General features: G+C 39.7%; 1 long non-coding RNA gene across 1 annotated transcript; it reads left to right on the top strand.

Moving 5' to 3' along the window:
- The first annotated feature begins 6417 nt into the window (after positions 1-6417).
- Positions 6418-8018, top strand: LOC146558670 (uncharacterized). The gene is made up of 2 exons (XR_014888719.1): positions 6418-6913; positions 7750-8018. It is a non-coding gene; the product is annotated as an uncharacterized LOC146558670 (long non-coding RNA).
- The last annotated feature ends 5811 nt before the right edge of the window (positions 8019-13829 follow it).

Raw genomic sequence — 13829 nt, 5'->3', positions numbered from 1 at the left:
GATGTATTAGTCTTAATAGTCTGTATTAGTTTTAATACATTAATTCGACACCTGTATTGAAAATACTATATTGTATTCATACAGAATCAGTATGGTATCATTGTTTGCCTGTTCACTGATTGCTGAAACTAAGAGCTACTTTGATCTGTTTAGATCTAAAGTATCCAAAGTTGAGCTCTAATGTTTCTTCACCCCTGTGTGTGTGATATGTGATTTCCTACATGCTGGCAGAGCAGCAGTTTGTGCTCACAGATGGTGACGGTGTGGAAACACAGTGGTGTTTCCTCAGAAGAACTAGCAGAGTCACAAAGGGCACCAGTCCATCTCACCACCTTGACTTGCTGACTGATGCTCGTCTGCACTGCACAGAGGAAATCAACCAACCGAGGTTTTTCCAGTGCAGTGTTATGAAATGTATATTTGTTTTATGCTTACAGATATGTTTTTCTTGACAGAGGCTCTGCAGAGGTTAGACAAAGCAGAGAAAATATGTGCTTTACAATTTACTGTGATTTACTGGGATATTTGTTGCCTGATGTTCAGTAGGAATGGAGAAACGGAATCAAAGGGAGATGTTTTTGATGTTTTTGTAATGTTGTGAGTAAATCTTCAGTATTATTTATTTGCTTGGTTATTTTAGGAGTGTTTCTGAGTGAGGGAGAGAGGAGTCATCATCCAGGTAAAGTGACGTGGATCAGTGGGTAAACTTGTCTCCGCTTTCAAAGGAGATACTCTTAGAGAGAGACGATCTGAGACATCCTTAAATGTTAGTGCTTTCAAATACACAAACATTTTTAAAGGACAAAAATGAACATCCAACTTTGACTGTAATACAATTAAATCTTTGCATGTGTGTTTTCAAACTCTCAGATGGGCAGTCTTGGACTGTCTAACCTGCAGCACTGAATGATCACCACACATGAGCATGTTCCTGCAACATTCAGCAGCTTTGCTTTTGGTAAATAGAGTTACCTAACTACAGCAACTCTAAACACATGCCATCCATTTCTAACAGCCTGGTTACTTCCTGTCAGTTATTTTAGAAACAATGTGGTCACCTGACCTAACACTGTTTCTTCTTCTTCCCCTTAATGTTGAAGTGTCAAATGTCAAACAGCTGGAGAGGAAACTAAACCAATGTACTGGGATGTTTAACCAACACGTGCCAGACGCTGTTCCTTCATGGTTTCATCACCAGAGACAGTCCCGCCCACCTCAGGACCTCGCCATTGATCATGATGATTATAATGATGACAGCGAGTGGAACTAAGACTGTAAAAATCCACGACCAGAATGTTTAGATGCTTTCTAATTATTAATGAACACTGAGAGCCTCTTTCTGTCTTTTGTCTGTTTTTTTTTTTTACCTCATTTGTTACTAACAAAGTTCACAAACTCACACGGTTTACATTCTGTATGTTTCCATCTTTACCAGCCACACTCTAAATGCAATTAAGGAAATAATCTTTAGAAATCGTCGTTTTTCTCTTTTGTAATTCAGCGAATATACTGCGCTGCTTCCTTTTATTGCGTCACACATTGCTTTAAGTTTTTCAGTGTCCAGTTATTTTTTACTGCTGTTTGAATTCTCTGTATGTTTGACCCTGTAGACTGTTTGATGGACTGCTTGTCTTCCTGTTTGTAACCACAGCCTGTTTTTGACTAAAGATTTGGATTTCTGACTTCAACACAGCCTCTGCGTGTCCTCCCTTTGTGTCCTCTTCCTCTGTGAATGTGTTGCATGTGTCACAGATTCATTTTATTAACAGTTTTCACACAGTGAGTTGCATCAGCATTCATTCACAGCACATTGCAGAAGGATTCAGATTAATACAGTGATCTTACAGTCAGAATGATCCTGACAGAGTGCCACTGTAAATGATCTTTCATCGGGTAAATTTTAAAGTTCAGTATTTCAAAGCAGGAGTTATGAAGAATCATACTGGCATTAGGACTGTAACAATATGCACTTATAAAGTCAAAGTTTTTTAATTATGCTAGAATATTGGAAGACAATCAACTTTTAGTGTTTTCTGCATATTAATTATACTGCAATAGAGACAGTGACCCTAACTGTACAGAAGCATACTAAACAACTGACAATCTAACAGACATCATTGGCCTGAGCCATCATGCACAGTGAGTCTGATCCTTTGCTGTGACAGTATGACAAGCATGTTTCTGGTCAGTTTGGAAGAAATAATATCACAATGTTGATCTTTCTTTCCAATATTCCTTCTCTCTTACAACATAAACTGTGATCAAAGCTACTTATGTTCACAGCATGTAATAATGCTGACAGTCCAGGGCATTGTGGTCTGTTGAGCTAGGGTTAGGGTTAGCAATTCAGACATATGTAATCAATATTACTCTTGCTGGATATAACAAACACCTAGGAATTTGTATTATAATTTGATTTTCATGAAATATTCATATTCAGTATCAGTGATTTTATATTATAACCACGTATCCACCCAGGCTCATGGTGGGGCAGGGACCTGTCCTGGGATGCTTGAGTGAAAGGTAATGTACACCCTGACCAGGTATCCAGTCTGTCAGAATTGTTTTCAATATTTGGTTCTAAAATATGAGTGAAAACAAAAATCCAACTAGGATTCTTGCATATGATGAATGAAGTCTGTCTTTGACTGTATTGTCCAGCTGATCCATCAAACCTCTAGCAGGTGAACCTTATTCATGACATAACACAGTAACAATGTAAAAAATTAAACAGCTACAGTCTAAATTTAAAGTGCATTCTAAACTCCTCTTCAATAAATTATATGGATGTGCAGTGAGTCATTCGGGACTGTAAAACGTGAACTACAAAACCCAGAGAGTTCATCATTAAATCTCTGGTTGCTTCATTTTTCTATGTTATATCAGATACTTTAAAGGTTTTAGTAAAGTTGCATTCTCTTGGTGAGGCAAAGTGCTTTATGTGTGTGTGTGTGTGTGATGAACGGCTATAAAATGCCTTTAATTAAAGAACAAAGCGGGGTTTGAGTTCGAGTTACGGCAGACGTGTAAATGGAACGCAGCCTTACTACGGCGGACAGCTAATAACAGGAATCAGACACGCGGTCCACCCTAGTCCACAGCAACCACCATAGCAACATCCTAGCATGTCTTTAAAAACTTATTCCTTATTCATAACTATCAAAAACATGAAATGATTTGCAAAGCATGAAAGTGTTACAGCTGCAGAGAGCTATGGCGGTACCTTTGGAAGCTGTTTACATAGCTAACAATATACGATGTAACCATGGAGACAGTCACGTGAGCTAGCGGTGCACGTTTACTACAGTGAATAAGGTGATTGTGTGCGCAGCGTCCACACGCTAAAGACATTACTTCAATATTGTCATGGTCCGGAGTCTGTGACTCCGTGTTTTTGTTTAGTTTATTATTATTCTGTGGTTTTGGTTACCTTGGGTGTTTGTACTCTTCTGTTTCATGGTTCATGTTCCTATGTTCTGTGTCCCCCAGTCTGCGTTAAGTTGGTGTGTTATGTCATTACGTGTATGTGTTTCCTGTTTTACTTTGAAGGTCCATGTCTGTTCTCAGTGTGTTCAGTTTACTTTTCCCCTGTCTCGTCAGGTCGGATTACTCCCAGCTGTGCCCTCCTTTTGTGTCTCATCCCCTCGTTATCCTTCTGTGTATTTTAACCTCGTGTCTGCCTCTGTTAGTTGCTGGTTCGTCTGCGTTATTCCCCGCCGTCATTCTGTGTTTATTCCTCCGGCTTCCTGGTCATTCTCCCTGCAAGGTACCTTCGTTCGTGTTCTGGCTTTGTATTTAGTTTTAGTTATCCCAGTTTAGAGTTTTTACCGTTCTGTTTCTCGCCACCCTTTTTTGTTGTACTTCACCTGTTGTTAATAAAGCTCACCCTCCACTTAAGCAGTCTGCATCTTGGGTCCGTTATTAATCCACACGGCCTGCCTCGGCACCCCGTGACAAATATTGTTTTAAATTTATATATATTTGCCTTCTGTTGACCATCACCTCAGGTTCAACATTACAGTTTCAGCATACAGATGCACACTGTCTAAATATGAACACATTAAAAAAAAATCATGTCTCAGAAATAGGCACAGCTGTTCCTATTTGTCATTATAGTTTTATTTGTAAGAAAATTGTGAACTTCATATTGTATCAAATCAAAGAACATTTGACAAGTCTGAGTCATTCCTTTGCCCTACGAGAGCTGGAATAAATATATACAATTACAGTTGAGCAAACTTCAGTGAAATCTTCAAACAGTAGAGACAGGTAGAAATGGGATCAGATTAATCTTTGCTTAGTCAGATACCTTCTGTGTTCAGTCCATCATATTAAAAAACAAACAATAGCACGATCAGTGTGATTTTGCATCCACTTCCAAATCGTAGTCAAGCAGCCCAGTCTCATAAATAGGCTTGAGTGGGTTGAGTATCCAAAAATTGTACTCGAGTAAGAGTAGCATTACTTTAAAATATTATTACTCAAGTAAAAGTGAAAAGTAGTCGTCAAAAAAGTTACTCAAGTAAGAGTAAAAAAGTACTACTAACTGTTTGAAATGTCCAATTTATTTTTTAAATAAATGCTATCAGTCAAACAAAAATAAATAAATATACAAATTTTAGTATTTTCAAATAGAATATATGTAAAAACATCAACAAAATAAGGCACAACAACTCTAATTTCCAGATGTCATTTTTTCACAACATAAAGCTTTTTTCACCAATACCTACAGTAAATAATATAAATATATAAACAGTGCAAACAATTTCTAGTGACAAGAAATGCTGTAAACTTGTAAATATTCATTTTCGCTCCAAATGGCACAGCAGCCTCAGAGAAAACATTAGAGCGAGGCATCTTCAACATATGTACATACAAGGCAGCTCAGTTTACCATAAATTGTATGGGTGTGCATCTATTTCTGCATATTTACCAGTGAATGGCCATGAAAGGTACCTCTCCAGCTCCCCTGCTTCTGGCTTCCTGACCCCATGGATCCATCATCTTCATCGAATAGGCCGCTGTTTGTGCTGGCCTCATCCAGCTCTGAGTCTAGGTGATGTTTGATGAAGTTGAGACCTGTGGAAAGATGTATGGTTTTCAAAAGAATTAGGTCTGGTCATTATAGTGCTGCATACACTGCCAAGCTGCAGATGTTTGGCAAGAAGATTTGATCACACTGGAAATGTTTTTTTACTAACTCTTGTTGAAAAACAATCTTGTCATTCATATCCCGCACAAACAGTTTGCAATGAATTCCAGATTAAAATAAGAATGCATGCAAGGCTAAGCAGTGCTAGCCTTGCATGGCTGTTGTTTGGCTTGTTTGGCTGTTACTCTGGGGAAAGACGAGAAAGACAGTGATGAAAGCCTCTAATCTCAATTGTATGTTTGTACAATATAATTATCACATTCGTACAATATAATATTCATATTATGTATATTGTAATAACATGATATTATATAGTTCAAAGGTGAGAGGTATATTGTACCTACATGATAGTATGTTGTACAAACATTAAAAGTATATTGTTAGAACAATATACTTTTCACGTTATAACGTGATATAGCTCTATTTTTCTTTTGCCTGGGTGGCAGCTCCACGCTTCCGTATCCGAGGCTTTTCAATCTGACCTCACAAAATTATCACGACTACAACAACCATGAAAAGAGATGGATGGACATTGCTGCTCAATCACAGCTGCCTGGTCAATGTTTTTCATTAGTAATTTAGCAAAGTTGATCGTATGTGTGTCTGTGTGAGTGAAAGACAGAGAGAGGGAGAGCGAGGGACAGATTTTGTATGATAAGCTTCATGTTATGGACGCACAGTTTGAGCACTCAGGTCGCATCAGAGCATCAGGCCGTATTGTGTGAGACCCTGCATCGTGACCTATGAACTTCTAACCCCTGAGATTCAATTGTACAGTCTGAGCAGGAGCTGAATAATGTGACTGAAAAAAATTGCAGTGTTTGCCCAGCTTAATGCAGACTGTTTAAACTAAACAAACTGCTGTTTGACATAATAAACCCTGTCACCCGCAGTATTGCTTTCTGTTTTAACAGTTAAAGCAGTAGAGACGAGAAGTTTGCATGTGCGTTGAACTCTAGCTTGTTTAACCAGGCTAGCTGTTAGCTTATAGCTCACGCTAGCTAACCAGCGAGCAGTTAAAAGGACAGCCGAAGCTGCACAAAACACCCACAAACTTATCTCACTACAAAGTAGCGCCGAAAATATGACTCGCAGCTCGAGCTCGACACAGCTGCTGTAACATAAGACTGGCATACAGCTAACCACAGCCAAAAAGATATTTAGAGAAAACTTACTGTTTCCTCAGGTTACACGAGTTGAGCTTTTTCACGCTGAAAAGTTGGTTTGTTTTGGCTCTCACTGAAGACACCGACACTTACGGTGTGTTCACACCGAACGCGATGGACGCGAATAGAGCGTCAGGTTTACATGTAAAGTCAATGGAAAGGCGCGATGACGCGCGATTGCGGGTCCCGCGAAAATTCGGAAGCAGATTTGCGTCGCGAAAACGCCAAAACGCGTGAAACGCGCGTCAGTGTAGCGCGTCTGGCGCGTTTGACTCGCGAATAAAACCACGCGCGTGAGTTTTTGTGTTGCATTTTGTGCATACGCGCGTTTCGCGTCTACCGCTCGAGTTGGAAAAATCTGAACTCCAGCGTCAAATCGCGCCGCGACAACCAATCAGGAGCCTGGTGACGTGGCTGTTACCTAGGTCAAAGGGGCAGATCCAGCCAAAGCCTTTCATACTTCAATGGAGGGGAAGGCTAATCAATGCGGTAGCAAACAACTCGGAGCTGTACGACACCAGCTGCTTTCAGTACCGAGACAGGAATAAAAAGGACCGAGCTTGGAGGAAGATATGTGAAGAGATCGGGCAACCTGGTAAGTTCATTCATTTCTCTTTTGAAAGTTTTCACTGACCCGGGGAAGCCGCACAAAAGCTAGCAAGCCACCGCTATTTTCCCACTGACGTACAAATACCGTTCTGCTTTTATGCATGTTATCATTTAGGAATATATTTTATTGTTTATTAATAAACAGCACACAGTGGTCCCGCTGTTCATCCGTCACTGCTTTGCTTTTTCGCTGATTTTTTTATTGCACAGTACAGCATTGCATTCTGCAGCCTGATTGACAAATCTCCTGCGCTTGCCAAATTTATCACGTTTGGTTTTGATAACCATCGCGTCCAATAGAAAAAACAGCACAAAAACACCCATAACTATGAGCCTCATTCGGAAATAGACACCTGCACCGTGAGGGAAAAAGGCGCACGAAAGTGGCGGGCAGATGAAGACAAACCGCGGCATAATAATACTTTTACGTTTTGCAATCTACAAAGGTTTGCACTTTGAGAATCAATTGTGAGAACTGTGACCAGGGGCTAGTTATTCTGAGAACCCCTGCAATAAATGAGGGACCACTGTCTACTCTACGATTATTATATCGAACCTGTTAACATTTAATACTGTATTGATAGAACCAACTGATTCTGCAGCAGAGCATCCCCAGTCCCTGAGCTCCTGCTGCTGCACCCACAGATATGTACAGCAAGCACTGATACCTTTTTAGTCGGTGGGATTCCCTTGTGATCACCTTTACTAAATATCTACAACCAATCTGATTATATCCTGTTATTGTTTTTTTTTTCTTTCAATGTTGAAATTAAAATCTAGTAGCAGCCTTCTCATTTCTTTGTGTTTTGTGCTGTTTTACAGGCCCACAGAGGAGGACGGCTCCGAGGCAGATGAGGGACGGGTCCCAGGACGGTCCATCGGCGGTGGAGCTGGCCATCCTGGAGTCCCTGAAGAGGCCACACCAGTCTCCAATGGAGCATTTCCTCCTCAGCCTTGTTCCTGCTCTGGAGAGCAGCTGGTCCTTTTTATTCCTGTCTCTCTGTAAATTCTTATATTTTATATATTTATGTTTAATGTTTTTCTGTTTGAGACTTTTAATATTATTTCAAATAAATGTTTATAATGACTAATGTCTCAGTTCTACTACACAGCAAATGTTGGCACACGACTTGACACATGTAGAATTTATTTCATATTATACTAATGACAAAATATACTGATACAGTGGGATGCAGAAGTTTGGGCAACCTTGTTAATAGACATTATTTTCCTGTATAAATTGTTGGTTGTTACAATAAAAAATGTCAGTTAAATATCATACAGGAGACACACACAGTGATATTTGAGAAGTGAAAAGAAGTTTACTGGATTTACAGAAAGTGTGCAATAATTGTTTAAACAAAATCAAGCAGGTGCATCAATTTGGGCACCACAAAAAAGAAATGAAATGAATATTTAGTGTATATCAATGTGTGTGTCTCCTATATGATATATGGGGTGCCTTTGTCTGGATGTGCTTCCCATCCAGAGCTGCACAGCACAGAGGAAAGTTCCAGCGCTCCTGGAATCCCTCTGTGATGGAGCGCCAGTCTCCAGGTGAAGGCACAGCCATGAAGTCGTCCACTAGACAGTCCCAGATGGACGTCGCTGCCTTGGGGGTGATCTGGCTCACCGTGGACACACCGACTCTGAAACTGAACGCGATGGTCCTGAAGGAGTGCCCGGTGACAAGGAACCTGGACAAAATTGTTCAAAATCAGTATTATGTGTACTGCAGTTACAAAATACATTATTCAAATTCCAAAATACTTTTGTGATGTCAGATATAAATCACAAAACTTAAATCTTACATAAAACATTTTGTAATTATAAGGATGTTGGGGGAAAACTCTGTAAAAAACCCAGGAGAAATAAGGACACAATGAGACAAAGTTACTTTCTTTATCAAACGTGTACACGGGTGAGCTGCTAAGAACAACTCACACCATGCACAGTGGCTTGGTAATTTTTATAGGAAAGACAGTGAGAACAGGATAAGAAAATACAAAACAAATAAAATAAACAACTCCATATGTGGCGCTAGTCTCGTCAGCAGAGAGCTGGGAGAAGGCTGTGAGAGATAAAACAATCTAAAACAATATGTCCCAAAACAGTATGTCTTTGCTGAGAAAGTCTAAAAAGATAATTCTAAACTAATCTAACCATAGACAAAAGGGCATGCTTGCACATTTAAAAGAAGGTAAAGAAACATAGAAACATTTTTCCTGTAACATTCCCTCCTGTTTTAACTTATTTTAAATGTATACAACAATTGTCTGTGAAGGTTATTTATTAAGTATCTTAAGCAATTTTTAAATTCTCAAAATGTCAGCATAGCAGAAATGGAAGTCATTTGGTCTAAAGAATAAAACAAAAGAAAATAATACAAAGAAAAACATAGTAAATGAAAATCATAGTAAATGAAATAAGAAGTGGAATAAACAAGAAAAAATAATAAAACTAAAACTACAAAAAATAAAGGATGAAAAGTAAAATGAAAACTTTATATTTAAAAATGATGAAAACCTAATATGTAAAATGAAAACTTCAAAAAATACAAGGATGAAAACCTTATATTATAAAAGGAAAACTTCAAAAAATACAAGCATGACACCTTATACTTAAAACGATGCAAACCTTAAATTGAAAACTTTATATGTAAAATAATGAAAACTTCATATTTAAAATGGAAACTTTATGTTTAAAACTGAAAACTTCAAAAAAATAAAAGCATGAAAACGTTACATTTAAAATGAAAAACTTTATGTTTAAAACTCAAGACTTCAAAAAAAATAATAGCATGAAAACTTTATATTTAAAATGACAAACTTTATGTTTAAAACTCAAGACGTCAAAAAAATAAAAGCATGAAAACTTGCATAACCTACTAATGTTTTAATCAGTGCATGATCACTTGACAAGTCATTTTTAATCACCACGTCATTTATTAGCAGCTAGTACAAGTTCTCCTCTAACAGAATTGCAACGGGATGTTGTTCTTCTTCAGGCACGGCAACATAAGCAGTCATTGTAGTTGTTATCATCTGTGAAATCATTACTCTTAGACATGGCAACACACACAACACTAATATGAGCAGTGCTATCATGATGAGACCTAGAAGGAAAAATGGCTTTGCTACAGCAGCCAGCCATGAACCGCTGAACAGCCAGTCCAGCCAGCTTTGTGCTGTAGCTGCTCCAGGTGTGTGTTCAGTGACATATTTTTGCAGAGCGGTCAAATTCTGCAAAGCTTCATAAATGTCTCCTCCAGTTTCGTATCCATCAGGGATAAAAGTGCAACATGTTTCCCCGATCAGCTTGCAAACTCCTCCTTGTGATGCTGTTAGCAGGTCTAGTGTCAGTCTGTTCTGCAGCACCATCGTTCTGATGGCCTGCTGTTCTCCTGCTAAGGCGATTCCCAGGGTCTTAGTCAAGTTGATGTGTCGTAGCAGAGCATATCGGTTGATTTCCACGTGATCCCGCACCTCGGCAACTCCAATGCCGGGGATCAAGCTCTGTAAGAATTTCACTCCTCCTCAGATGCGAAACTCTGGTTCCTTTACTGCTTGGTGCCGTCCGTGCACATCCTGTCTGGTAATGAGTCTTTGTTTGTAGTATCATTCGGTAGCTGTAGTTGGAGCGACAGTTGAGGCTCATCAGTGTTGCGTTACTGGCACAGGTTTCGTTGAGTGAACAGTCCATACACTTCCTCTCGTTCCTTGGTGGGCAGAAAGTGTATATGTATTTGCATAGCAGTCAGTTTTATTATTCAAGTAAGCTGTAGTGTTCATAAACTGCCACCAGAAATTAGTGGCATAGCCATGGGGAAACTTGGTGTACTTTCCTTTGTCATACAGTGTCTGCCTTTTCTCCATATAACGTGACTTGTTGTCCCTCACGGAAGCAAAGGTGAGGAGCCCGGCCATGGTCAGGGCCGCTGCAGTTGTTAAGAGCCACCACCTCATGACGACGGGACACACCCTCCTGTCGCGAGTAGACCCCCCGGCCAGGAAAGCTGACCCCTCCACCGGGCGAGATCACAACAAGTGGGCAAGCCTGCTGTCAGCTGTGTTTAGATGGCTTCACTTACTGGCTCTGATGGATGCAAGATGGTCGTTCCGCTATTTTGCAAGCTCCAGTTTTTCCTTTGGAGCACTTTGATCAGAACCCAGTCACCGGGCTGTGATCTGCAAGACACTTGATAGACATCATTACATTCTTCGTCATTTACAATCATCTCTTTATTTTCCTACAACTTAGACATACATTTTGCTACTGAAATTGTATCTGCCTTTTTCACTGGGTAGATTTCTGGCCACTTTGAGAATACATCTATAACCACTAGGGTGTATTTTTACCCTTGGCATTCATTTAGCTCAATAAAGTCCATATGGATTGTGTGGTCTCAGGTTTCCCTGAGCATTACATTTTTGACACGTCATGCACGTTCTGACAAATTGTTTTGCTGAGGTTTCAAAATTTACAGTGTAGAAATGAGAGTTGACAATACTGGTCAGTCCCCCCGTTGACAAATGCGTACAGCCATGAGTCACTAATGCCGCCACTTTGTGGAGGAATTTTGGCAACACTGGCTTGCCATAACACATCATTAAGTCGTTTGTCAGAACTGCACCGTGTTTTAGCCATTTTGCCTGCTCTGCTGTGCTTGCTGCTTTTGTTCATTTTTCAACACATCCAGTGGAATCTGATGTGTGTTTACTGCCATCAATGTGATGTTTGTGTTTTGTGCCGCCTATTTTGCTGCTCTGTCGGCAAAGTTGCTGCCTGTAGTAATGAAAGAGTCAGTAGGCGTTGTAAGAGGTTGGCATGCTGAACCAGGTTTCCAGTTGGTGTAATCATTCCTCTGTTATGCCAAATTTTTTGCAAAATGATGTACAGCAGAGAAAACATACTGGCTGTCTGTATGTATATTTATTAGTTTGTCTTTGTGTATTTCACTTTCGCGTATCACAGCTATCAGCTCAGCGCTCTGTGCAGAACACGAAGAAGAAAGGGGTTTTGCTTCTATTATTTTACTATCTGTGGTTACTGCGTAACCTACACAATTTCGGCCTGTGCTGTAAGGTCAAATGCTGTTCTCCTAGCTTCCACACTTGCTGATCATAAGGTGGATCTGGGCCTGGAGTTTGTTTAAATCTCAGAATGTTGTGATACTCGGTCGGTTTCTGGAAAGTGGATGTGGCGGGTGTCATTTAGCATGCACTCAGGTTTAATACCAGAAAAGAATGGCATGACTGCTAGCTTAAGTTTTGTCAGAGCGTCTCTACCTAGCAAATTTACTGGACACGACGGGTCATATGCATTTAATAAAGCACCTGCGGCCACTTGCTGTGTGTACTAGTTCTAAAAGGGCAGTTAATTGTTGTACAGTTGTGTGGCCTGAAGCTGACTTTACAACTAATTTGTCCTCTACTCCTACAATCTCGTGGGAAGTGACCTTCCTCTCCACGGTTCTAGCAGGCGTTGTCTCTATGTTATCTGCTGTTTCTGCGTGGCTGTCTGCAGCCTTGGTGTTTGTGACTTTGCTCGCCTCTCTGTTCCTGATAGCCACCTGCGAATTAGTGTTTTAGTCTATTGTCAACAGTCAGCCTTATTTTGAAGTTACAGAAAGCTTCTTCTTTTTTGTTTGTCTTGGTTTGGGAGAATAGATGCAACACTACATTTTCACTTAAGGCAGTTTTGAATAATTTCTAGTTTTTCAAACAATTCATGGATCTCACACATTTCAAACTTTCAAGTTAGGGTTGTTTCCCATTTATACATATATATATATATATATATATATATATATATATATATATTTAACTTTGCATTGCTCACAGCTCATAGCTCACAGCTCTAAACCTAGGCATTTTTCAATCATATGCCTAATCACTATGTGTCACTGTGATTCTCAAGTATTGTCACAAGTTCGTTTAAAATCGTTTCCAAAACCAACAAAATAATCAAACAAAAACAAAAAACATAAACGTGTCAGGACACAAAAGAAAAAGAAAAATGCTGCCACCCGAACAAGGCAGAAGTCTCCATATGTTGGCTTTTAATAGCATGCAGCTTGTAACATGGTAGACTAATGTGCCTGTGTTAATTCAGCTCCATATTATTGTGTGAAGTTGCACTGGGTTGGGAGTGGTTTTGTGGTTGTCACATTTTTGGTGAGCCAATGGCTGGAATGGGGTTGGACTAATTAGAGGCAGGTGTACTTGATTGCACTGATACACTGGTCTACATATAGCCCACACTACAAACACTGCTGTGTTGTTTTGTCTCTCTGTGCAGGTCAGGGCCTATTATATGCCACAGCCTAAAGGCAGCAGAGTTCCAGAGGCTTGAGTGACCACTGACTATATGCTTGCAGGGTGGTGGGTCTCCAAGGACAACTTCTAACCCTGTTAAAGGCAACATGTGGGGTGCAACTTGGCCGTGTGGCATAGCTGGCTCTGGCCTTGGGACTGTGTGTTTTTATACAATTCATAAGTGGGACACTGGACTGTTTTATCTTTTATCTCTTGATATATTTTTCATCAATAAATTATCTTTTAGAATTTTATTGACTGACATCTTTTTGCCCACGACTGAGACGGTTGGTCAGACCTAGAGTCTTTCTTTGGGTGTGTTACAGCAGCTTCTGCTCTAAAAGAAACAAATAAATAAAAAGAAAAGAAAATGTGTAACATGCTCATCAGCTTAGCAGTGTCTACATATTTAATTCAGCTTCTCAATCCTGTAGTTGTAGCTGTTGTCTACAGGGTTTTGTTTATTGGTTGTTATTATAGGTGTGCTCTATATCTCAGCAATGTGTCATTCTAGGATGATAGGTTTCAAGCTGGTCAAGTGCCTCTATGCACTTCATTAGTTTAGTTATTCTCCGTATTGTCTTC

Source organism: Mchenga conophoros, linkage group LG15 (genome assembly GCF_057382185.1).
Source record: "Mchenga conophoros isolate Kocher_MC1m ecotype Shallow Benthic linkage group LG15, M_conophoros_male_GT1.1, whole genome shotgun sequence".
Taxonomy (NCBI): Eukaryota; Metazoa; Chordata; class Actinopteri; order Cichliformes; family Cichlidae; genus Mchenga; species Mchenga conophoros.
This window is presented reverse-complemented; position numbering and strand designations above follow the sequence as displayed.